Raw genomic sequence first — 27,418 nt, 5'->3', positions numbered from 1 at the left:
GAGCTTTCAAAACAGGATTTGAAAGCCTGACTTAATTATAGGAAAAACCTTCTGTCCCCTCTGCATCCGGATGAATTACGTAGTTACTGTAGTTAGAAAGAGAATACTGGATATTTTGTCTTTTTTGTGCCATAAAAGAAAGGGGAGTAATCAATGACATCTAATTTGTGGATTGTTTTGTCTGTTTTCCTTTGTGGCTTTATTGTTTTCAAACATGATGTGATGGAGTAGCATACTATTTTTGTCCTTATTGGCCTTTTCTTGACTCATTCAAGTACTAAAAAATAAAAAAATACTTTTTTCATTTCAGAGAAATTGTTTTGTTTTCAGGCACAGGGATGGACTCTTTCAATGAGCCCAGGTGATGGACTGTGTCCATGAATTGGCTCTTTTCAAAATGGAAAAGACTCAGAGTCAAAATAGGCACATGTTGGTTTCTATTCTTTAATTATCCTGCCAAATAAAAGTTCTATAGTGCAGAGCTAGATTTGTTACTGTACTACATATTCTGGAGATCTGGACATAGTTAAGGTTGCCACTGGCATTACATCCCACATTATTTATGTGTGGATATGACAGGAGTTGTTTCCATTGAAAATACATGGCAAAATTCCCACTGAGTTTATAGCAGGATCAGGCTTAGACAGTACAATATAGAAAAAAATATAAGTTGATGCATCTGCAGAAAAGTACATGCTCCCAAATCAGTTTCTTCCCAAATAAAGGCCAGGAGGTGTTGCAATATCATCGATATAGCATGTTTAATGTGAGGTGATGAAGCCTGGGACAGAAAGCAGGGAAAGGGAATTCTCACTATCCTTGCATTGCAAAACAATAGGCAGGAGAGAGAGAGAGAGAGAGAGATGGTTAAAAAGCTAAAAATTTTCCAGAGAACTTAACAGTTATAAAAGCATATAAAAGATATCATGCATAATAAATCAGATTAAACATAATTCAGAGGAAATCATAGTAACATGGTAGAATGTACTAATAGTAGAGCCACATTTTGACGACTGCAGAGTTCTAGCATACTGTATATAGTACTGGTCATTTTATTGTGAAAAAGGGTATGACTGAAATGTAGGGATGTATGGGGGTAATCTTCCCAGTTCAGAGACTCAAGAACCAAAGATTATGGAGTCATGGATCAATGCAGGACTGGAGCTGTTTCATACTAATCCCTTATGACTTTGCTTTTTAAATTCAAATTGGCCATGGTCTTAGATCTCCAGGCTGGAATGGACTGAAATGAATCATGGCTTGGAACCACCCATACTTCCTCTTCTTTGATATTTTTATTCTAAGGGCTTGTCCACATGAAGGATTTTTGCACTGGTGTCACTGCCTATTGACTGTCTTGCTAACCCATACCTTCCCTTGGGCAGGGTTACATCATATGATCTGAAGGGTCAAGAAACAAGCATATCCTTCCATCCTCTGACAGCCTTTTAGATGGTATTAAAAGGTGTTGTTAAAGATGGTATTAACTGTCCTCTTTGGGGAGAAGAGAGGAAGTTAATTGAGATAGGCTGGAGCAGCTGCTGTTGATGAAGTCAGTTCTCGTTTCCTAGAAGACAAAACAAGACAAACACACACAAGAGAGGAGAGGAGAGACAGCAAAGATAGAAAATGCAGCTCTCTGTCTGTGGTGTGGACTCTCACTTGAAACCTCAGTGCTGGAAGAACACAGGTACAGCACAGAGTCTCATCAGCCACTCTGAGACCTGGCAAACTTGTACCAGCATCGGGCTTTCTAGAGCATTGCATTGACTGCCATTCTGGTCACAGGCTTACTGCAGTGTTGCAAAATAAGCAGTCCTGGTTGGCTAAGCCAGTCTCTTATTGGACAGTCACATAGGGAAAAAGGAGAGGAATAAGAAAGAGAAGAATTTAGGTAGGGGGAAAGAAAAGGACACGTGGGGGGAGGAGGAGGGGGAGCGAGGGAAGTCTCACATGCCAGGTGGTGTTTGGTATTCATCTGGAGCCAATGGAGGTGATGATGTCATCTGAGTCCCTCCCTCTGTCCTGCTCTGGTCAGGACGTCTCGCAGGATTAGGATGAAGGAAGTCTAGGGTCCCGGGAAACGATGGGAGTGACAGCCATGATGCTGAAATTCAGCCCTTTCTCTTCTTTCAGCTAGCAACTGTCATGTTCATTTCCACTCTGCTAATTTTCACCCCAAAGTCTCTTTTTAAAGACCCCAAAAGGGAGTGATGAGTGGAATAGCCCATCCCCTCATTATTTTGGCCACCAATTAGGCCTCATTTATGACACACCAATTTTGGTCCATTGATTTTCAGTCCCACGCTTTTCTTGTTTTCAGGCATGATCTTAACACAACCCTTAAATTATATCAGTAGGCCTTTTTGTTTAGACTAGTCTTTTTGTCTCCCTTTTGCATCTTTTCTCATCAATATTTATTGTTATTGTGACATTTGATGAACTTTCACTCACTTTTTACAGTTGAGTTCACAATTAGGGTAAATATGTAGGCTCAATTACCACAACACTCCTCGCTAGTTAAGGGGAAACTGACACCATGAGTGCCCTTAGACTGTATTCTTTGGAAACAAGGATAGTGGGGTCCAATGTTGAATTTTCTGATTGATGTTATTTTGAGTGGTATCAAACCATAGGGGCCCAATCCTGCAAACCCTTAGTCTCACAAGTGAATGTGTGACTAAAGATTGCGTTACTTGTGCAATGTGAATGAGGGGTGCTAATAAGGACAACATGCATAGGGTTAATTGTGTCTTGTAGGTGTAGCCTATAGTAAATGATGCTGCAGAGCTGCACTGCCCCAAATACCAGGAAGCAATTCTGCCTCAGGGTCACAGAATACCTGCCAGAGCTCCTAGCTGGGCAGAGACTGTCTGCCTGCTACCAAACCCCTTGAGGAGGTGCAGCTTAATTCCCCTTGTGTAGCCAGCCAGCTTTGTGAGCCAGTGCATTGTTGCAGCGGGGGGGAGTGGAGCATGGCACAGTGCATTCGTGGGGGATTGAGGATGGAGTAGCCCTCTTTGCTCCCTGCAGTGCAGGCACTGGAATTCTCTCTGATCCTTACAGGGGCCACACATGCCCCACTCCTCTACTGCTTTCCTGCATAAGGGCCAGGTAGGATTTGCTCCAAAGAGAGCTCCTCACTGACCAGAAGACACTTCGATGGGAACAGAAAGGCATGTCACTATTTGAGGAAATGGGCATGAACGCGTGCTAACAGCAAATCACACACTAACAGAATTCAACTGCCATTTGTTTACTCTGAGGGCACAGATGGTGCCACCATTACTCACATTGACCAGCACCTTAGTCCACAAACCCTACTCATTTCCATTGGACTTTTTACAGCCTAAGGTACTACTCTCTGTGTGTGAGGCTGGCAGAACCTGACCCAGCTTAAATGACAAAGAGAGGCCATCAGACAGAGTTAGTTGAATTTTTGTCAACAACTTATTTTCATTCAAACTTAATTGAGAATGTAATGTTTCATGAAAAAGTGGGGTTTGAATTAAATCTTGTAGGTTTTCATTGAAAAAAATAACAGTCCCCTCCACAAAATTTGCAGTTTTAACAGAAAACTTGTCAGTTTGGGATGCCAACAAACAAACAAAAATCAGATTTTTTGAGGGTTTGTGGGGATTTTGGTTGGTTGGTAGTGTGTGTGTGTGGGGGGGGGGTGGGGGGGTGTTCAGCAATAACAAAACCAAACCATACCTGAATACCTGACAATCTGAAACAAACAATGAAAAAATCATTGACTTTTTTGCAGGGGAGAAAAAAAAACGTTTCCCCAGCAGATCTATTACAAGACCCCTTCCTTTGGGGATTCAATGTGGGGGAGGTAATATCATTTTATTGGACCAACTTCTTTTGGCAAGAGAGACAAGCTTATGTAACACCAACAGGCCCCGGTTGTTGGCGGGCAGAATCAAACCTAGGACCTCTGGAGCTACATGCAGGAGGCTGGGTCTACACTACCCGCCTGAATCGGCGGGTAGAAATCGATCTCTCGGGGATCGAATTATCATGTCTCGTCGGGACGCGACAATCGATCCCCGAATCGACGCTCTTACTCCACCAGCGGAGGTGGGAGTAAGCGCTGTTGACGGGAAGCCACGGAGGTCGATTTTGCCACCGTCCTCACAGCGGGGTAAGTCGGCTCCGATAGGTCGAATTCAGCTACACTATTCGCGCAGCTGAATTGGCATATCTTAAATCGACCCCCCCCCCCCGCCCCCCCGTAGTGAAGACCTGCCCTGAGCCAAAAGCCATATGGCTGGTAGCTAAGGCTGTACAGCAGACTCATTAATCTCTCTCTCTCTAAGTGGTCTTGGTGCCACTAGATGGGACAGAACACCACACCCAGGAAGTGTGGGGGTTATATACATCCCCTAGCTGAGGAAGCACATCCCAAGCTTCAGAGACTTCCCTGTTGAAATCCCAAATGAGCCTCCACTTGTAACACTGACAGACCCCGGTCGTCAGCAGGCGGGATTGAACCTGGGAGCATAAGCACCAAGTTTTCCTGGCACTGGTGGGTGCTCATGCCCCCCCCCACCCCGCCCCGACTCCATGGAGTCTGCGCCTATGCCTGGGAGCTTCAGAGCGAAATGCATGAGCCTCTACTGCATGAGCTAAAAGCCATGTGTCTGCTAGCTAAGGCTGTAGAGCAGACTCATTAATCTCTCTCTTTCTAGGTGGTCTCGGTGCCACTAGATGGGACAGAGCACCACACCCAGAAGGTGTGTGGGTTACACTTACACAGAGTTTTTCAGGTCTGGGAAAGAAGAGCACTGTGTAAGTTTGAAAGCTTGTCTCTCTCACCAGCAGAAGTTGGTCCAATAAAAGGTAATATCCTAGGACCAACATAGTTTCAGCAACACTACATAAAATAATTCCATTGAGTCAGATTCAGCCTCCTCCTTTCTTGGGAGGGCACCGGCTTTCCCTCCTTGTGTGGTCAGGCACAATTGCAGTCCTTGCTGAGGAGTGCAGAGATTGCTCCCTATTTACTCCCCCAGAGGTGCAGAGGGGAGGCAGGATCTTGGCCCCATCCTCCTCCCCCAAACTCACTGGTCTATAGAGCAAGTGTGGATATATGCTCATCAAGGCAGAATTCTTCTGAGTTATAACCGGGGCAGTACCATGTTGCACTCCCCCTTAATAATAGGCTCTGCATAAATGGCACAACTGAGCCTTTGGGAATAGCTTTTAAAGGCATTAAACAGATATTAGAAGGAATAAAAAGTGTGTGATACAACCGCTTATCCAAAGGACCTATTGTAGATGAGCTTCCTGATCTCCTGGACTAACTAGTCCTTCTCAAATGGTACTCCTCATATAATTCAAAACTCTGCCCTATCTGTCTCAATGGTGCGGCTGCCATTTGAATATGAATGAACACATTCCAATAGACTTGAGGATGAATTAGTTTTTGCATTGCAGCTCCAGCATGTATAATCATTTTCGGCTTGTGTAGGCACTGTTTTCTTTGCTATGTATGGGAGCCACTGCACTGTATGTAACAGTAGAATAAATAAGCAAGTGCAGTGTTCAGTGTGAAAGGAATTTGTTCATGAAAGTTGTCTATAGACAAAAGAGACATGGAACACAAGTGCAATCATTTGTATTTGTCTTGTTTGAGGACAATGTGCATTTTGAAGAGACTCATGCTGCTTCCCTCCAGAGAGGCTTTCTGAAAGAAATGAGGAGTAAATAAAGGTTCTATCCTGGGAGGTGCTGGGTATGGAGGGTGCTCAGCTCCTTTCAGGATTTAGTTTTTGAGTTGTCTACTTAGTAGGGTTATTATGGGATGGTGACCCATTTCCTTAAGGGGCATCAACACTTAGGGTATGTCTACACTACGGGATTAATCCGAATTTAGATAATTCGGATTTGAGAAACAGGTTGTATAAAGTCGAAATGAGTGCGGCCACACTAGCACAGTAATTCAGTGGTGTGCGTCCAAGTACCGGGGCTAGCATCGATTTCTGCACCGTTGCACTGTGGGTAGCAATTCCATAGCTATCCCATAGTTCCCGCAGTCTCCCGCGCCCATTGGGATTGTGGGTTAAGATCCCAGTGCCTGATGGGACAAAAAACATCGTCGCAGGTGGTTCTGGGTACAGCCTCACTTCCTCCCTCCCTCCCTCCCTGCATGAAAGCAACGGACGGCAGACAACCATTTTCGCGCCTTTTTTCCTGGGTGGGTGAACACTGCAGACTCCATACCACGGCAAGCATGGAGCCCGCTGAGGTCAAGACAGCACTCATGAATATTGCAAACACCTCGCGCGTTCTCGTGGAGTTTATGCTCAGCCAGGACCAGAAAAACGAGGCGAGGAGGCAGCGGCGGCGGCAGCGCAGCGACAAGCATGATGAGGACATGGACACGGACACGGACACAGAATTCAGTGAAACCACAGGCCCCGGTGCTTTGGAGATCATGTTGTTAATGGGGCAGATTCTATCCATGGAACGCCGATTCTGGGCAAGGGAAACAAGCACAGACTGGTGGGACCGCATAGTGTTGCAGGTCTGGGACGATTCCCAGTGGCTGCGGAACTTTCGCATGCGTAAGGGCACTTTCATGGAACTTTGTGACTTGCTGTCTCCTGCCCTGAAACGCCAGAATACCAAGATGAGAGCAGCCCTCACAGTTGAGAAGCGCGTGGCGATAGCCCTGTGGAAGCTTGCAACGCCAGACAGCTACCGGTCAGTCGGGAATCAATTTGGAGTGGGCAAATCTACTGTGGGGGCTGCTGTGATGCAAGTAGCCAAAGCAATCACTCAGGTGCTGCTACGAAAGTTAGTGACTCTGGGAAATGTGCAGGCTATAGTGGATGGTTTTGCTGCAATGGGATTCCCAAACTGTGGTGGGGCAATAGACGGAACCCATATCCCTATCTTGGCACCGGAGCACCAAGCCACCGAGTACATAAACCGCAAGGGGTACTTTTCAATGGTGCTGCAAGCACTTGTGGATCACAAGGGACGTTTCACCAACATCAACGCGGGCTGGGCGGGAAGGGTTCATGACGCTCGCATCTTCAGGAACACTACTCTGTTTAAAGGGCTGCAGCAAGGGACTTACTTCCCGGACCAGAAAATAACCGTTGGGGATGTTGAAATGCCCATAGTTATTCTTGGGGACCCAGCCTACCCCTTAATGCCATGGCTTATGAAGCCATACACAGGCAGCCTGGACAGGAGTCAGGAGCTGTTTAACTACAGGCTAAGCAAGTGCAGAATGGTGGTAGAATGTGCATTTGGCCGTTTAAAAGGTCGCTGGAGATCATTATTGACTCGCTCTGACCTCAGCCAAAGAAATCTCCCCATTGTTATTTCTGCTTGCTGTGTGCTCCACAATCTCTGTGAAAGTAAGGGGGAGACCTTTATGGCGGGGTGGGAGGCTGAGGCAAATCGCCTGGCTGCTGATTACGCGCAGCCAGACACCAGGGCGATTAGAAGATCACACCATGAAGCGCTGTGCATCAGAGAAGCTTTGAAAACCAGTTTCATGGCTGGCCAGGCTACCGTGTGAAATATCTGTTTGTTTCTCCTTCATGAAAACCCTCCCCCTTTACTGACTGATTTTCTGTAAGGAACCCACCCTGCCCCTTCCCCCATCTTTCTTTCAAACCAAATAAAGTCACTATCATTTAAAAATCATTTATTCTTTATTAATAGATTAGAAAAAGAGGGAGGGAACCCGGGTGGTATTTGGGAGGAGGATTGCTGGGAAGGAAAAAGCCACAAAGAAAAGGTTAAAAAAATGACAGCCTTTTGCTTGGGCTGTCTACTGGGGTGGAATGGGAAGGTGTACGGAGCCTCCCCCCCCGCGTTCTTACACGTCTGGGTGAGGAGGATACGGAACATGGGGAGGGGGGAGGGTGGAACAGGGGCTGAAGCGGCAGTCTGTTTTCCAGCAGCCGTTCCTGAACCTCCACCAGACGCCGGAGCAGCCCCAGCGTTGCATCCTTCATCCTCTGGTCTTCCTGCCGCCATCTCTCATCTCGATCGTCCCTCCTCTCCTCACGTTGGTCCCTCCTCTCCTCACGTTGGTCCCTCCTCTCCTCACGTTCACTGACTTCTTTCCTATACTTTGAAACTGTTTCCTTCCACTCATTCAGATGAGCTCTGTCACTCCTGCTGGATTGCATAATTTCAGAAAACATGTCCTCCCGCGTCTTCTTCTTACGACGCCTTATCTGTGATAACCTTCGGGATGGAGGAGGGAGGCTTGAGGAATTTGCAGCTGCTGTAGGGAGGGGAAAAAAGAGAGAATTGTTTTAAAAGCTACATTTTGCAGAACAATGCTTATACTCTTTCACGGTGACCAACACTGTTCACATTACATAGCACATGTGATTTCTGTGCAAGGTCGCATTTTGCCTCTTAATGCTGAGTGCTTGTGGCTTTGCTGCTAGAGATCACAGGTCTGGGCAACAGAATTCGGCTTGCATGCAGCCATGGTAAGCCATTGTTTTACAGCTTCTGCACCCTCCTTTCCCACATACCAAGCATAGCCTGTAGAGTGCTGCAGAAGCCTGGCCAATCTCAGCCAGTTGGGGGGGGGCAGTGTGGGGGGGCTTGTCTGGGCCCCTTCAGGCAAGTAGAGTGCTGCGGTTTTTCTGTTAACATTCAGCAGCACCAGAAAACAAACTAACCCCCCCCCCCCGCCATGAATTCTCTGGGATGATCACGGTACCCCTCCCCCCACCGCGTGGCTGGTATCAGGGAAGATCCCTGCAGGCACCAAACTACCCCCCCCCCACGCCGCCGACCCCCCCCCTCGCCATGAATTCTCTGGGATGATCACGGTACCCTCCCCCCACCGCGTGGCTGGTAACAGGGAAGATCCCTGCTAGCCAAACGCGGAAAACTTCAGGGCCAATTTCCCATCTGCGCTTGGCTAACTGCAGGGAAGGATTTATTTTCCGCCACAGGCAAACAGCCCAGTAGGAACGGCCACCTCTGTCCCCTTAATTAAGTTCCCGTATTTCAACCAGGTTACCAGGAGTGATATCACTCTCCTGAGGATTACACAACAAGATAAAGAACGGATGTTGCTTGAATGCCAGCAAACACTGGGACCATACGCTGCCAGGCTTTGTCAGGCAATGATACCAGATTACTTGCTGCAAGCATGGCGTGGTCAAGTGTCCTACCATGGAGGAGGGAATAAGGATGCACTGCCCAGAAACCTTCTGGCAAGGCTTTCGGAGTACCTCCAGGAGAGCTTCATGGAGATGTCCCTGGAGGATTTCCGCTCCATCCCCATACACGTTAACAGACTTTTCCAGTAGCTACAGACTTTTCCAGTAGCTGAACTGACCGCGAATGCAAAGTCAGGCAAAGTAATCATTAAAAACCGTTTGCTTTTAAAACAAGTTTTATATTTTAAAAGGTAAACTCACCTGAGGTCCCTTCCATGGGGTCAGAGTCTTGGGTACTGGCTTGGGAGGCTTGGGAGGGTACTTCAGTCAGGGTGATAAAAAGATCCTGGCTGTTGGGGAGAATGGAGTGCTGTGTGCTCTCTGCAAGCTCATCCTCCTCCTCCTCCTCCTCCTCTACCCCATCGGCAGAATCCTCAGGCGTCGAGACTATCCCCGACCCAGAATCCACGAACAAAGGTGGGGTAGTGGTGGCAGCCCCCCCTAGAATTGCATGCAGCTCGGCGTAGTAGCGGCATGTCCGCGGCTCTGACCCGGAGCGACCGTTTGCCTCCTTTGTTTTTTGATAGGCTTGTCTGAGCTCCTTGACCTTCACGCGGCACTGCTCAGAGTCCCTATTGTGGCCTCTCTCCATCATGCCCTTGGAAATTTTTTCAAAAGTTTTTGCATTTCGTCTTTTAGAACGAAGTTCTGCAAGCACTGAATCCTCTCCCCATACAGCGATCAGATCCAGTACCTCCCTCACGGTCCATGCTGGTGCTCTTTTTCGATTATCAGCCTGCATGGTTACCTGTGCTGATGAGATATCTGTGGTCACCTGTGCTCTCCACGCTGGGCAAACAGGAAATGAAGTTCAAATGTTCGCGGGGCTTTTCCTGTCTACCTGGCCAGTGCATCCGAGTTCGGATTGCTGTCCAGAGCGGTCACAATGATGCACTGTGGGATAGCTCCCGGAGGCCAATACCATCGAATTGCGGCCACACTAACCCTAATTCGAATTGCTAAAATCGATTTTGGCGCTACTCCGCTCGTTGGGGTGGAGTACAGAAATCGATTTAAAGGGCCCTTTACATCGAATTAAATGGCGTCGTTGTGTGGACGGTTACAGGGTTAATTCGAATTAAAGCTGATAAATCCGAATTAAAGTCGTAGTGTAGACCAGGCCTTAGTACCAGAATGGGGAGAGGTTTCCAGGATAATGTCTTGATGCTTTTGGGCAGAACAGTGTAATAAATGTAATAAAAAAATGTGGATTTCAACAATGTACTTAGCAGTCTTGGTAGCACTAGGTAATTTTCTTTATTGAATTTGGACAGGCTTAAGCCATAAGTAATACAGTGATAGAAGGGATAAAAGCAACATACTGACGTGTTAACATTTATCCCTAGAAAACTATTTCTCAAGAGTAGTTCGCACCAAATGTGCTGAAAGGGTAGAGATTTGAAATATAAAGATTACGTGGGTCTCTTTTTCCTTTCAGGGATGATCTTTTTGAAAGTGGCACTATTTGTTTTAATCTGCGTGGTCTGGACTGTTTCCTCATTTACAGTCAATTTAATCTGCATTGCTGAAGACAGCACATGGGTCAGATTCTAATCTTAGATATGGGATATGTAGTGCTGCACAAAATCTGTTGCTGCCCTTGTGCAGACCTTGTGCTTACTGATGGGTTTTTCATGGTAAGAAAACAAACTGTAAGCTCTTTGGGACAGGGGATGTCTTTCTGTTATGTGTTTGTACAGTGTCTAGTGTAGAAGAGGGGCCTTTTGGTGCTACCATGATATAAATAATACCTATGAATTATTCATAGTAGTATTTATTTTATTAAGATCTGAGCTAACGCAAGCCCACCTGAGATTAGAATCTGGCTCTATGACTCCAAAGCTGAAAGCAGTGCCACAGGAAAGCAAGCTGTCAATGCTCCTCATTCACTCCCTTGGGAGGGATGACGAGAAGGGTAGTAGGATGACATGGTGGTAAAACACAGACTAAAAAGGAGTTTTTTTATAGGGCTGTCAACTAATCACAGTTAACACAAGCGATTAATACAAGACAAATTAACGAGATTAATAATAATCGTGATTAATCACAGTTTTAATCACACTGTTAATAATAGAATACCAATTTACATTTATTATAAATATTTTTGGATGTTTTTCTACTGTTTCAAATATACACAGAATTTGTTTTATTACAAAAATTTGAAGTGTAAAAAAGGTAAATAAAAGAAATAGTATTTTTCAGTTCACCTCATACAAGTACACCTCTACCCTGATATAACGCGACCCGATATAACACGAATTCGGATATAACGCGGTAAAGCAGCGCTCCGGGGGGGGGGGAGGGGGGGACTGCGCACTCCGGCGGATCAAAGCAAGTTCAATATAATGCGGTTTCACCTATAATGCGGTAAGATTTTTTTGGCTCCCAAGGACAGAGTTATATCAGGGTAGAGGTGTACTGTAGTGCAATCTCTATCATGAAAGTGCAATTTACAAATGTAGAATTGTTATTAGGGCTGTCAGTTAATCACAGTTAATGCATGCGATTAACTCAAAATAAACTAATATATATTTTTTTTAAACAAGTGTTAATCGCACATCTCTGGAGATGGGACTTGGCAGCGGCCAGGTGGGAGGGAGGCACCGGCCGTGGTAGTGAGCAGGAGGTGGTCAGGGAAAAGAGACTCCATAATATCCAGGCCAGATGCACAGATTACTGAAGTGCCTCACGCCCCCTACTCCCCACGAAAATCTATGGATTTCCTTTACGTGAGGAGAAGGGTAAGAGCAATCGCCAGCAGCCACAAGGACACAAAGGGACAGGGAGCTTCGGAGCTGCTGCCACAGGACCCACCCCCTGGGTGACTCCAGCAGCAGCCCCCCGCTGCACTAATTGATTGTGACCCTGTCCTGTGGTCTGTGGGTGATTTGGGGCAGCCAGTTAAACACCTTTCAGGGGGAAGAGAGGAGCCCGGCCCCCCGCTGCCTGCACAATCCCCTCCCTGCTGGAGAGGACTGACTTTAAAGGTGGGCCACCACCCAGGGCACCGTGCTCCGGGGGATGCCGCTGCATGCCTTGGGGCAGGGGTGCCCCTCCTCCCACCGCCCTACTCCACTGCTGCTTCCCCCCTTCCCTCCCACCCCATGGAGCCGCCTCTGGCCAAGCTAGTGTGGACCGGGAGCTGCCTTCTGTCTGCTGTGCAGAGCAGGGGCAAAGGAGCTGATGTCGGGGTGTCCCCCTCCTCTGCCCGTGTACCCAGTCACCGCTGAGCTGTGGTCGGAGAACAGGGAGAGCCTGTCTGCGGCTGCTGCTGGCTCAGGAGTGACTGCTGCCGACAGCAGCTGCTGCTCGCTGAAAAAGCGTTCAGGCTCCTGAATGCTCTGCTTAGAAAGACAGTGCTCCCCCCCAAAAAACACACACTCCCCCCCCCCCCAATACACACAAACACACCCCAAACCAAAAGCTGAAATGGCATCCCTGGTGAGCCAGGAGTGGCCAGAGGGCTGCAGGAAGGCCACTGGATCCAGCAAGATATAGCCCTATGCGACAACATGGAGCCCACCTTGAGCCGCTGACCAAGTGCCCGGCCCCATGAGCCACAGCAGCAGCACAGAAGTAAGGGTGATAATACACCATATACCATGGCATCCTTATTTCTGATTGACTGAACAAGAAGTCAAAAACAAGAACAAAATTGTCAAACACATAGATGAACATGATTTGTTGGGGGAAGAATCAACATGGTTTTTGTAAAGGGAAATCCTGCCTCACCAATCTACTAGAATTCTTTGAGGGGGTCAACAAGCATGTGGACAAGGGTGATGCAGTGGATATAGTGTATTTAGATTTTCAGAAAGCCTTTGACAAGGTCCCTCACCAAAGACTCTTAAGCAAAGTAAGCAGTCATGGGATAAGAGGGAAGGTTCTCTCATGGATTGGTAACTGGTTAAAAGTTAGGAAACAAAGGGTAAGAATAAATGGTCAGTTTTCAGAATGGAGAGAGATAAATAGTGCTGGTGCCCCTATGCCTCACCCCAGCTCGCAACCTGGCGGAGGGGCCGGGGGCGGGATGAGGCAGCAAAGGATAATGAGACGCCCATCCCGCCTCACAGTGGCAGAGAGTCAGTTCCCCACAGTCAGAGATCCCCGTACCTTTTCCCTCACGCAGAATGGATATGCAGAAGATACCGAATTAAAAGCACTAAGCTTGGGAATAAAAAAATGGCAGTCACAGATATTTTGATATGCCCTGAAGTTTGTCAGACATTTATTTGCAAAAACTTTGTAGTAAGGGTGAGTCAGCTGTCTTGCTGAATACAACATTAAATATTATGGAATACCTGATGCAACTCTTCTCTGTTTCACATTTTCTTAATCAGTATTTCTAAGATGATTTTATATTTTAAATGTACTCTTAAGCAATCATTCCAGATTACTACATATTTAACTTACTGAAACAAAGACATTATTTTAAATTAATCAGTCACAGAGGTTTAGTATGTTCATAACAATGTTCATTGCTTTTAGAAAAAGGGAACACTAATTTACTTTGTGTGATCTCCATAACAATAGATATGTTTACGAAATTTCATCAACTTTAAAAAATATATTTCCAAAGATTTTAGGCATAACAAAGGATTTTATATCTTACTAAGGTATTGATTTTGCTGGAGGGTTCTCTTAAAACTAGTTCATCAGATAGTCAGAAGTAAAGAAAGGGAAACTCTTTGTCCAGCTATCCGGAAGGAAAGGGGTGTTGTCCCTTTAAGGGGTGTGAGGGTAGGGGGAGACTGGGTGAAGGGAGAAAGGGATGGACAGAAAGGACAGGAAGACTTTGGAAGCGAGTTTTTTTTTTTACTATAGTAATTAAAATGTGTATTTTAGATAAGGGTGGTCTTTTGAAGGATTTATTTAAAAAAACTATGTCTGAAGATCATTTAAGGCTAAAGATGATTGTGCATCTAAAAATCTATGCAAGGATTTTTTAGAGATGTGATTTTATTATTTTATTATCTTCACCAACTCACTAATGAAATATTTTTAAAGCAAATTTTAAACTAAGGTCCTGTAGACTGACATGTTCTGAGTAAAAGGCGAAAGATTTATACGATCTGAGTAATGCACAGCTGTTTTTGTCAGCAAATTCAGAAACTGACAGTATATACCTGGGGTTAGGTAAATGCCGGTTAAATGGATTCATTACCCCTTGAATGGCTCTTTAACAGTTTCAATGTTGTGCTAATAGGTCTGGTAGGCTGGAAGACTCACTTTTAACTAATAGATTCCCCCCCACCCTCCCAGGAAACAACAAGGAGTCTGGTGGCACCTTAAAGACTAACAGATTTATTTGGGCATAAGCTTTCGTGAGTAAAAACCTCACTTCTTCGGATGCATAGTCTTCCCAGGAAGACTCACCAGGCTGCAGCAGCCAGCTGTGGAAGCCTGCAGCAAGGGTCAGAACAAGGATAGGAAAGCCAGGAGGGTGGACACCGAGACCAAGTGGTGCCCCAAATTTTCAGGTGCCATACACAGCTATGTATGTTGCGTATGCCTAAGTACGGCCCTGCCCCCAAGGATCTGAACTGGGCTCAGTCCTATTTAACATATTCGTAAATGATTTGGGAAAAGGGTAAACAGTGAGGTGGCAAAATTTGCAGATGATACAAAACTACTCAAGATAGTTAAGCCCCAGGCAGACTGCAAAGAGCTACAAAAGGATCTCTCAAAACTGGGTGACTGGGCAACAAAATGGCAGATGAAATTCAGTATTGATAAATGAACAGGAGTACTTGTGGCACCTTAGAGACTAACAAATTTATTTGAGCATAAGCTTTCGTGAGCTACAGCCCACTTCATTGGATGCATAGAATGGAACATATAGTAAGGAGATATATATACACATACAGAGAACATGAAAAAGTGGGAGTTGCCCTACCAACTCTAAGAAGCTAATGAATTAAGATGAGCAATTATCAGCAGGAGAAAAAAAAACTTTTGTAGTGATAATCAAGATGGCCCATTTGATAAATGCAAAGTAATGCACATTGGAAAACATAATCCCAACTGTACATATAAATGATGGGGTCTAAATTAGCTGTTACCACTCAAGAAAGAGATCTTGGAGTCATTTTGGATAGTCCTCTGAGAACATTCATTCAATGTGCAGCGACAGTCAAAAAAGCTAAGAAAATGTTGGGAATCATTAGGAAAGGGATAGATAATAAGACAGACAATATCATATTGCTTCTGTATAAATCTATGGTATGCCCACATCTTGAATACTGCATGCAGTTATGTTTGCTGCATCTCAAAAAAGATATATTGAACTTGGAAAAGGTTCAGAAAAGGGCAACAAAAATGAATAGGGGTTTGGAACGGCTGCCATTTGAGGAGAGATTAATAAGACTGGGACTTCTCAGCTTGGAAAAGAGACAACTAAGGGGGGATATGATAGAGGTCTATAAAATCATGACTGGTGTGAAGAAAGTAAATACAAGAATTTCATTTGGTGACCCCTAGTTAATAGGCAGCAGGTTTAAAACAAATAAAAGGAAGTATTTCTTCACACAACGCACAATCAACCTGTGGAACTCCTTGCCAGAGGATGTTGCAAAAGCCAAGACTATAACAGGATTCAAAAGAGAACTAGATAAGTTTATGGAGGATAGATCCATCAATGGCTAATAGCCAGGATGGGCAGGGATGGTGTCCCTAGCCTCTGTTTGCCAGAACCTGGGAATGGGAGAAAGGGGATGGATCACTTGATGATTACCTGTTCTGTTCATTCCCTCTGGGGCACCTGCCACTGTCGGAAGACAGGATACTTGGCTGGATGGACCTTTGGTCTGACCCAGTATGACGGTTCTTATATTCTTAAGCAGGACTGAGTGGACTTGTAGGCTCTAAAGTGTGACATGGTTTTATTTTTGAATGCAGTTATGTAATAAAAGATAATTCTACACTTGTAAGTTGCACTTTCATGATAAAGAGATTGCACTACAGTACTTGATGAGGTGAACTGAAAAATACTATTTCTTTTGTTTATCTTTTCTACAGTGCAAATATTTGGAATCAAAATAATATAAAGTGATCACTGTACACTTCGTATTTTGTGTTATAACTGAAATCAATATATTTGAAAATGTAGAAAACATCCAAAAATATTTAAATAAATTATATTATATTATTGCTTAACGGTGTGATTAAAACAGCAATTAATTGCTACTGTTATTTTATCTCACGATTAATTGCAATTAATTTAATTGCTTGATAGCCCTCATTTTTTACTATATAAACATAATTTTGTAGCTAAACTATAGGAGGACATACCAATCAGAGATACAAAACATACCAGGTGCCCACTCAATTTGGCTTTCATACAAATGCTTGACCTTTAGAAAGTCAGTCACTTTCCCCCATAGTTACCTTTGCCTTGACAATCTGGTCATTTTAAGTTTGGGTTTACTCTTTTATAGCAGTTTTTCTCAGCATGCTATTCTCCTGCTAGCTGTCCCTTTAAATCTGGCTGAGATAACCAGCTACAGCTCTAATTTAAATGGCCATTTGGCATCTGACTTCTAGAGTTTGCACCTCCCTGCTAGTAAGCATTTTGTTCCTTTGCTTTACTTCCTCTTTCTCATCTTCCTAAGAAAACAGCTAACTGTTACACAGGTTGGGCCCGATCCCAAGTTGCCCTGCACCTTGTGTAGCGATGGTACAAAGTGAATGTAAAGTGCAATTGAGTCAGAATGGTAACAATTTACACCTTTTCTGCATTGGTGTAACTGACTATACCACATACAGAGCAATGGAAAATGATGTTCTAGATGGTAAAAACACAGACCCCACACGTCAGCCTATTTAATCAAGGGCAGGGTAAGTATCCCTAAGACTCTGAAGCAGGTTAAGTGTCCTTTTTCGAAGCCGAGGAGAAAAACAAACAACATTTTCTCTTGTACAAATACCACCTGATTTAACCGGTAGCCAAATCACATGGGATTTCTATCTTTTTAGTTCATAAGCTAAAAAGTGATGGGCCTAGCTAGGACTTTAATGGGGAACTGCTAAGGAAATAACTAGTTGTGGCAGGCAGTAGTTTTGGTGATTCATTAGGTGGCACTCTTCCCACTGAGGCAGTATTTAGCTGATCCCATGCCCCAGCATAGTGTGGGAGGGTCCATCTTTCAGATGAATGTAAAAACAAGATTCTTATTATTTGGACTTTTAATTGCTAATGGCAATATTTACAGCAATAGGGAGTACTGATCATGAAATTCTAGCCAAATTCTCACTGAGGAATTATGTTCTGTCTCCCCAACTAATCACCCTATAGCTTCAATTGGAAAAAGTGATCTTACATCTCTCTTCCGAGCTGCTGCATAGTTTGGTTGCATGCAACTTAAAGGCTACATCCTCCCACACCAGTGCTGAAGGGATCCCTGCATGTCAAGTTCATTGAATGCTTTGTTAGCTGAAAGGAGTCTTCTATGCATAAAGCTCTATGCAAAAAGGAAAACAAATGTAGGAAAACAATAAAGTTACATTCTCCAACCAGTACTTGCAATAGATAATACTTAGTCCTGCCATGAGTGCAGGGGACTGGACTAGATGACCTCTCTGGGTCCCTTCCAGTTCTGTGATTCTATGATTCTATGAATAGTGAGATCACTAAAGCAGACCAACTGCTGCCACTTTAACCACTTGTCATCCAGTGACATGGTGGTTAAAATGCTACAGGCTGGTCTAGATTAGTGCTCCAGTGAGTGAAGCTATACGGACAGTAGAGCGGAGTGGACGGACACTCAGTGGTTAGTATTCTAAATTAGAACTTCAGGAGCCAGATTCAATTCCCTGTTCCACCACAGTCTTCCTGTGACCTTGGGTAAGTCATTTAGTCTTTGTGTACCTCAGTTCACCTTCTGTAAAATGGGTGATGAGGCACTTCCCTGCCTCATGGGGTTGTGAAAATAAATACATTTAAAAAAATATGATTGTGAGGTGCTTATTTAGGATGGTGATGAGAGTCATATAAATACCAGAAGCAACAGAGAGTCAGACGCATGCATCTGACGAAGTGGGCATTTACCCACGAAAGCTTATGCTCCAATACATCTGTTAGTCTTCAAGGTGCCACAGGACTCTCTGTTGCTTTTTACAGATCCAGACTAACATGGCTACCCCTCTGATACATAAATACCAGAGAAAAGGAGAGAGATGGTGGGAGATTCTAACAAAAATATTAGTGTAGCAAAGTCTAAAACATTTCAGTTTTCAGTGATATCAAACTGGCACTCTTCATGAGCACTTACAAACCTCTATGATAGCTAAAATATCTCTCAACTCATAGTCCCAACAGGTCAGAAAGGAACAAGAAATCAAGGTGCCATTCCTGAAAAAACTTATAAGGTCTGTGACTGATACACTCAGAAGAAAATGAATATCCCAGGCTTATCTTGGTTCCCCACTCCTCACCTTCCCAACTATTTGTAGAGCACCAGCAATTGTGAAGAAGATCCATTACATTGCATTTTTGCTGAGGCCAGGCGAAGAAAGAAAGTGGTTGAATCAAGATATGGAGAGAGACGCAACTGCATTGTAACAGATTTATAACACTGTAACAAAAGTTATCTAAAAAAGTACCCTATTTACTGTATGTCATGTTGAGATTTCAGCAATCATTTGTAACCCAGTTTAGTCTGCAGTTGAGGACCACTACTGACTCACATACTGCTCAACATTTAATGAAAACATTAAACATATTCAGGTGTCAGGATATTGTATTAATTGATGTTGTCTGTGCTGTTGAAAACGGCTCATTGTAATTTTCTCAAGAAATAACCTTTCAGAGGGGTGCCATTCAGCGAAAGATGTAAACAGGCAATAAATTAGAATAAGATTAGTCAGGTTTAGTCTGTGAATTACACTTAGAGATGAATGGAAGAATAATAGCTGACAGGAAAATATTTAAACAGCAATTCTACTCTGAAAAGTGACCATATAAGAATGGCACAATCATATCAATAGACTGTCTCCTGGTATGTAGTCAGTCATATCTGGTGTCTTAAGTGACAATAAGCATTTATTATTTTTTACGCCTATTAGGGCTGAAGAGCCAAAACAAAGAGCGGAGCTAGATTCTTTTCCTTTTTAGCATCATCAGCAGATTTGTTTACTAAGCTCCAATCAGTTCAAGCTATGCCAACGTATTGAAAGGTCATGGGATTGCCCAGGGAAGGCCTAATCTGAAGGCAGGAAGGTTAGGCAAATGTAAATGAGAGCTGAATTTGGCTTGCAGAGTCTTCACTATTTGGACTGATGTGGATTGGAGTTATGCAGGAATAAACTATTCAGGAATAACTCCATGGGTGGACACTCTTATTCTGGAATAAGTGTCCACCCATTGGGTTATCCCATTTTAAATTTTTCTATTCTAGCTGCTGAACTTTAAATTCACCCCTGCCTTAATCCACAAGGATATTCAAGGGTAGACAAAAGAATGCCTTTTTTGTTTTGGTTTTCACCAAAAAAGTTGGCAGTGATTGGACGACTAACATACTGAACATCAGTGTAAATGGGGTAGGCTAAAATTATGTCAAACCAACCTAATATCCTTCTTTGACAGGGTAACAAGCCTTGTGATAGGAGGGAAGCAGTAGATGTCATATATCTTTAGTAAGGCTTTTGATACTGGCTCACATGATCTTCTCATAAACAAATTAGAGAAATATAGCCTAGACGAACCCACTGTAAGGTGGGTGCATAACTGGCTGGAAAACCATACTCAGAGAGTAGTTTTCAATGGTTCAAAATTGATCTGGAAGGGCATATCGTGGGGTCCTATAGAGATCTATCCTGGGTTCAGTTCTATTAAATATCTTCATAAATAATTTGGATAATGGCATAGAGAATACACATATAAAGTTTGCAGATGATACCAATCCGGGAGGGATTGCAAGCGCATTGGAGAACAGGATTAGAATTCAAAATAATCTTGACAAACTGGAGAAATGGTCTGAATTAAAGGACAAATGCAAAGTAGTACAATTAGGAAGGAATAATCAATTGCACAAATACAAAATGGAAGATGACTGCCTAGGAGGAGTACTACAGAAAAGGATCTGGGGGCTGTAGTGGATCATAAACTAAATATGAGTCAACAGTGTAACACTGTGGCAAAAAAAAAAAAAAAAAAAAAAACAACCATCATCTTCTGGGATGTAGTAGCAGGAGTGTTGTAAGCAAGACACGAGAAGTAGTTCTTCCACTCTATTCAGCACAGATAAGGCCTCAACTGCAGTACTGTGCCCAGTTCTTGGTGCCACATTTCAGGAAAGATGTGGACAAATTGGAGAAAGTCCAGAGGAGAGCAACAAAAATTATTAAACATCTAGAAAACATGACTAATGAGGGAAGATTTTAAAAAATGTGTTGGTGTGGTCTGGAAAAGAGAAAACTGAATGGGGACATAACAGTCTTCAAGTACGTAAAAGGTTGTTATAAAGGGAAAAGTGATAAATTGTACTCCTTAACCACTGAGAAGACAAGAAGTAATGGGCTTAAAAATTGCAGCAAGGGAGACTTAGGTTGAACATTAGGAAAAACTTCCTCTCAGGGTGGTTAAGCACTGGAAAAAATTACCTATGGAGGTTGTGGAATCTCCATCATTGGAGGTTTTTAAGAACAGATTAGACAAACACCTGTCAGGGATGGTCTAGACACCTGCAGGGGACTGGATTAGATGACCTATTGAGCATATCTATGATTTCTAGGATTCCAGGAAGGAATTTGGCCCAGGATGTTTAAGCAAGATTTTTTCCTCCAATTATTTGCACACTTGTACCAAAAAGAGCAAGGCCTCAATCCTATACTGTGCTAATTGTTCACTGGGCCTGGAGATACTGTTTGTGGCTCCCCAAGTTTGGGGCTGGTAGGGGAGCCAGTTTGACCAAGCAGAGTTTAAGGCAGTCCAGGACCCGTTAGCCACACTCCTTCATCCAGGAACATCTCAGTCACAGCCTGTGATGAGACCACTCACCTCAAGTGAGTGCCCCTACTGGACAGGTGTGTCTGCACCTGCACTCTCTCAGCTTTGCTCTGCTTGCGATGGCCTCTGTTGATAGTTAAACTTCTCAAGCAGGTTTTCAGTGACTTGGCCCTCTGGCTGAGTCACACACCATCTGTAGGTGTACAAACAAAACAGACCCTTTCCAGGCTTCAAATCCAATAGGGGCTCTCATGGTGCCCTCTGTAACATCATGGTCTGTAGCCCTGTCTCCAGGCTCAGTTCTCAGTCCATCTAACAGGGCCACAATACCCTGATTAGCCTTGGCCCCTTCTGAGCTAGCTTCCAATGGTACCTGTTCTGTTATGGAGCAGTGCCCCTGGGCCCCTCCCTGCTGACTCTTCGCTCTGTAGCGAGCCTTCCAGACCCCAGCTCTCCAGCTGAGTCACTAGTTCAGTTTGATCCCCTTTTGGGTTTACATGGTTCAATTAAATGCTGACCCTCTTCTGGCCCCTTCTCTGGGCTTGGTTAAGCTCCCTTCTCTGGGTTCAGGCCACTCTGCCTGTGGGGGAGGTGATCTGGGCCCGCCTACTACTCCAGGTCACAACTCAGGGGCCCTATAAGTAGCAGCCACCAGCTGCTTCTCTTTAACTACATGCTGCTGCATTTCCCTGGGCCACTTCCCTTCTTAGCCCAAGCACTTTCAGCTTCTCCCTTACTTTAGAGATGAAGTCTTGCTTGAGTCCCAGTCATCAGCAGAAGCACCTTCCTTCTCTGACTCCAGCCAGGAACTGCTCTGTCCAGATATTGTAGCTCCTGCATCTAGCTAGGAGCACCTGTTCTGCTTTGTCAGCAGCTCCTTTTATATGAGCCTGCTAGGCTCTGATTGGCTGCTCCCTGCAGCCTCTCTCTGGATGGCTGCTTCCCCTCAGCCTCTCTATGCCGTTTGGAGGGCCCACCACTACTGCTGTTTCCTGGAGCGGGGTGTGGTAGGACCATGAGGCCTCCAGCAGGGGGCCTCAAAGGGCCTGATATACCCCATCACACAGCCCTTACATCAGTGCTAGTCACGTATACTAGCGGGGCCTAGATGGGGAGATCTGGCTGCTTTCCAGCTTCTTCATGATGCAGAAACTGCCCAAGGGAACATAGCAGGATAGAGCCTACCTATCTATTTCATTTTCTTTTCTCATAACAGGTTCTGTGCCTTTCTATGAATAACATCAGAACTGCAGGGCCAATCCTGTTCCCATTGAAGTCAATAGGACTTTGCCATCATTGTCAACGGGATAATGAAAATTTGTTAAATGCTCCTGAGATACATTTGAATCTAACATTTCTATGTGAAGTTCCTTCCTCTTAAATATGTATTTTAAATAAAACACCTTTTTTTCTGGGTTGCCCCAAAATGTTTCCAAAGAGTCCCTCTCATCTTGTGGTAGGCATATTCACATCACTTCATGCTTACGTTGGGCCAGATACTCAGGTACTACTCAGTGTGAGTAAGGGAACTGGAGTCTAGCCCATTGGAATATAAGATTTTATACGGTCTATGATATTGATATACAATATTCTGTTTTTTAAAAAACAGCAATCTAATTGATATTGTAATGATCTACATTGAGCATAAAGGCCCCCAATACAGCAAGTCATCTCTCTCTCTCTCTCTCTCTCTCTCTCTCTCTCTCTCTCTCTATATATATATATATATATATATATATATATATGCATGCTTAACTTTAAGCCTATGATTAATTTCCTTGAAGTAACTGAAACAACTTGTGTGCTTAAAGCTAAGCATGGGCATAAAATGCTTTGTTGAATTGGTCCATAATTCTTAACTGCAAAAGTAAGACATACCAGTTTTAAAGTTTTATAAAGAATTTTGAATAAATCTCCCATGTTTTACAAAATTAAAACAAGCGTGAATTAGTTTCTTAGATTATTATAGAGAAATGCAATTAACAACTGATCTGCTGTTCACTGTGATGATTAATCAAGGACAAAATCTTTTATATCAAAGCGTATCTTTTTAAACATAATCTAGCCATAAGACATTTAAGTAATTACAGACTAAGAAATCATTACATTTTATCCCATTACTTCACTTTGTGCCACTAAAGTAAAGGAGAATCTCTCCCTGTTTAGTCTAATATAACTGGTTTCACAGTGTACTTTAAATATTATTCCTTGCTGTAAATAATATTGGGGTTAAAACAATTGTTTGTTTCAACATATTTTATGAATCAGTATAAAGATATATACCAAAAGGGTCAGATTTTCAAAACCCGGCCTTCTTTTTTGTGCCTGAAATTTGCAGGTGCATTTTTGCACCCCTAATTATTTTGTGGACACAATTTAGGCCATTTGGATGCCTGATTAAGAATGGCAAAAGTGTGTGCAATAAAACCAAAGCAGATTTCATACCACAGTGTAATTATTTATTTATCTATGGAGACACTTAGATTGCATTCACTCACACTGGAGTCTAGGTATGGAAAACAAATTAAGGTTTACAGAAAAGAATTGTAATATTAAAAGACTCTTTACTGCTTAGTTTAGTCATTATTACTTGGATACTTAGGGCTATTTATGGCATATAGTGTTTCTCCTAAATTTAATTTACAGTGCAAAGCATGATGGGTAACTCTATGTTAATTATTATAGAAACTGCAAGTCAGATTTTTTAGCACTCTCAATAGGTGTCTCCTTAGGCTTTTATTAGTCTGCCAGAGAAGAAACAGCATCAGCAGAAACTTATTTCATCCTTCTTGAGGATCATTAGTACAATTTCTTGCTTTTCTCACAGGCAGTGAAAGTGTCAGCCTCGTGAAGAAACAGATTCTTAATTAAGTTAGGAGAATTGACAGGAAATATAAATTTCAAAGGTAAAATTATAAGGTGGAGCATTATGGGCAAGAGTGTTGGAACATTTTCATGGAAACATAGCAAGATGCTTTAGTGTGACATCCAAAAAAGACGACAAAGTGATAACATTATTATTTTAAGGGCCTGATTCTGCCACTGCGATTTACACGGCATAGAACCTACACTGCAGGAAGCTTTAGTGAAGTCACAGGGGATTATCTATGAAGTAAGATGCTACTCAATGGCAGTAACAATGGCAGAACTGGGCCTTAATAACGATATCAATGTTTAGTTAAAACTAGTTGCATTTGAAAATGTGGGGCCTCTCAAGACGGCCAGTGTAGTCTGTAATAAAAACCACTTATTTTAGGAATAGGTAATTCAGTTTATTTAAGGGTTTTATTTGTGTGTTTTTGTTTTGTTTTGTTTTACTATTGGGTAATCTCTTTGCCCTTTAAGATGATGTCAGATGAAGGCTGAAGAGTTCCTTGCATCAAAAGTTCAACTTCCTGTTTCACTCATGGCTGCTTCTGAACTGGACATGTGCAGAGAGGCTTAGGGTTAGATAGGGTACAGTGCCTCCTGGAGGTCAGGGGAAAATGACGGCTGTGTTAGTTTTGCACAACATTCAACCTGGGCTCCTTGGTCCAGGATCCTCCCTACTCCCTCTGGATAGTCTAGAGCTGTTAGTGACACTAATCTTTCACAGTCTTTTCCATACCTAGACTACAATTTTACCTGCCCTTTCTCAGGGACACAACAATGAAAGAGTCACTTGTGTTCTTCCTCCTCTCTTTTGCACCTATGCAGGGTTGGTTACATCAGAGCATTAAGGCACCTGTAAAATCAACTTTGCTTACTTTCCCCGGCTGGAGAGTATAGAATGCTCACTGATATAGGTAGAAAGGTGCAGATACAAACCTAATAAATGTAGGTTTAGAAGGAAAAGCTTGGCAAGGGAAAATCCTTCTCTTCTCTACAAAGCATTAAAAAGAGTAGATAAAAATGTTCCTCAAAGCCTGGAAATGAACATTACAAATACTTAAACTGAATTGAAACTAAAGTTTAAGGTTCAAAGCAAGTTCATCATAGGTGGGACCCCGTCTTCTTCAGCTTCGTGCTGTAGATGTTCTCTTCTTGTAGGGGAAGAAAGGGTTACTACCTTTCCCCAACAATATAAGAGGATTCAGCAGGTGCATTCAAAGGATGGATGTACATGTAGATAGATAGATAGGTAGTTGGTGTGATTCTCCAATGCCTTATCACTTGAGTAGCTATTGACATGAGTACAAAGTTAATGGACAGTGGTGTACAGAACTACCAAAACAGAATATTAGCATTTTACACCCATTTTCTACTCACTAAGCCTGTTCTAACTCTGGTGCAGCATATCTACACTGGAGATTAGCTACATGGTGCAAAAGCCTCTAGTATAGACCTCCTCTTGCCTCAGTTTTACCCTGACTGTTGGGATCATCTGAGGCACCTAAGCCTCCAGATTTAAACATGAGGGGTCTGGAAGCAAAGTATTTTCAGTTGAAGGGCCCTCCTCATCTATGGAATCCACTCTCTTAGGGCTTGTCTATACAAACCTTAAGTCTTAGTTCGTGGCAGGCTGGGGTATAAATCTACCCTACACAAGCCTGCCCCACTTTAAGTGTCAATGCGGACCCTTCTGCCAGCCTACCAACCATGGAAAGTTTTGTGGTGTGCTTTGATTGACCTGGTTTTGAAACAGGAGTAAGTGCAAGCGCACTAGGTAGCATGTAGTGTGCAGCGGCAGGGTCTACACAGGCATCTTACTGTGTGGCACGTTAGTGCAGGGTAGATTTGCACCCCAGAGTGCAGTGAACTAAGTGTTTGTCTAGATGAGCCCTTAGATTGGGGTGGGCAAACTACGCCCCTTGGGCTGGATCTGGCCCACCAGCCATTTTAATCCAGCCCTTGAGCTCCCGCTGGGGAGCAGGGTCTGGGGCTTGACCCACTCCAGCTGAGGAGCAGGGTCGGGGGCTGCTCTGCGCAGCTCCTGGAAGCAGCAGCATGTCCTCTTCCGGCTCCTATGCATAGGGGCAGTCAGGGAGCTCCACTCCATACTCTTCCCCGGCCCCAAGTGCCACCCGCACAGCTCCCATTGGTCCCAATTGGAGCTGCAGGGACAGTGCCTGCAGATGGGGCAGCACGCAGCGGAGCCTCCTGGCCGCGCCTCCATGTTGGAGCCAGAGGGGGGCATGCTGCTGCTTCTGGGGGCCACTTGAGTTAAGTGCCGCCTGGAGCCTACACCCCTGAGCCACCCCCCCCCCATACCCCAACTCCCTGCCCCAGCCCTGATCCCCTTCCCGCCCTCCAAACCCCTCAGTCCCAGCCCGGAGCACCCTCCCACACCCCAAACCCCTTATTCCCAGCCCCACCCCAGAGCCCGCACCCCCAGCCAGAGCCCTCACCTTGTCCCGCACCCCAACCCCAATTTCGTGAGCATTCATGGCCCGCCATACAATTTCTATATCCAGATGTGGCCCTCAGGCCAAAACGTTTGCCCATCCCGCCTTAGATTGAGGCCAAGTTTGCTGAATTGTGGGTATCAGAAGGAAAAGGTGCAGTTTTTGTCTGAGAAGTTTATTTTATTGAAGCCACCTTATCAATAGCAGATCAGTCTGGTAATGACTTGATTCTTGCATTTTAATCTTTGTATATGCACTTTGTGAAATTAGATCAGCACATTTTGTAAATGTAAAATAAATAAGCCACAGCAAATTCTCTGGTTCTGGTTACCTCAGACAAGACATCACAGAGACATAGGTTTAATAGTGGTAGTGGGTTTACCATCTGTCACCTTGCTTAAAAACCTGACTCTAGGATTACAAGTTTAACTCTTTACAAGGATTTTGTAAAAAAATTTCTGGTGTGGAAACAGATAGTTGATGGCCAATTCCTGAATTCCTGCATTTTGTAAAGATTCCCCATAGCAAAGAATTCATACTGTAGCACAAACCTTCACCATAGATTATGAAACAGCATTTATTTGGCCAGCACCATGCTCCAACAGGGTTTGGGAGTAGCTGGGATATCACCAGTTTAGTTTATGTTGGAGCATCACGTGACGCATGAACTGGCAAACATGACTGTAGATGACATCAATAGAGATGGCCTGAGGCACTAAATTCAGATCTGGATCTTCATTATGAAACATTCCTTTCTCTACAAAATTTGAGGGTGCTTGGATTCTGGGGTTCATTTGGCTCCATGAGGATATAGTCAGCGAGAAATTTGGATCTGGATCTGGGTTTGCAGTCCAAGACTTTCTCCCACACCAAGTTCAGAGCTGTTTGGATCAGGAGTTTTGGATCTGGCTAATCTCTAGTAAAAGCTGTGG

General features: G+C 44.0%; 1 protein-coding gene across 3 annotated transcripts in view; it reads left to right on the top strand.

Annotated features, from left to right (window-relative positions):
* The window catches only part of SERTM1 (serine rich and transmembrane domain containing 1), a 33,285-nt gene that overhangs the window by 1,760 nt on the left and 4,107 nt on the right, over nt 1–27,418 (top strand). The window lies entirely within an intron of this gene.

The sequence above is a fragment of the Malaclemys terrapin genome, chromosome 1 (assembly GCF_027887155.1).
Source record: "Malaclemys terrapin pileata isolate rMalTer1 chromosome 1, rMalTer1.hap1, whole genome shotgun sequence".
Lineage (NCBI taxonomy): Eukaryota > Metazoa > Chordata > Testudines > Emydidae > Malaclemys > Malaclemys terrapin.
This window is presented reverse-complemented; position numbering and strand designations above follow the sequence as displayed.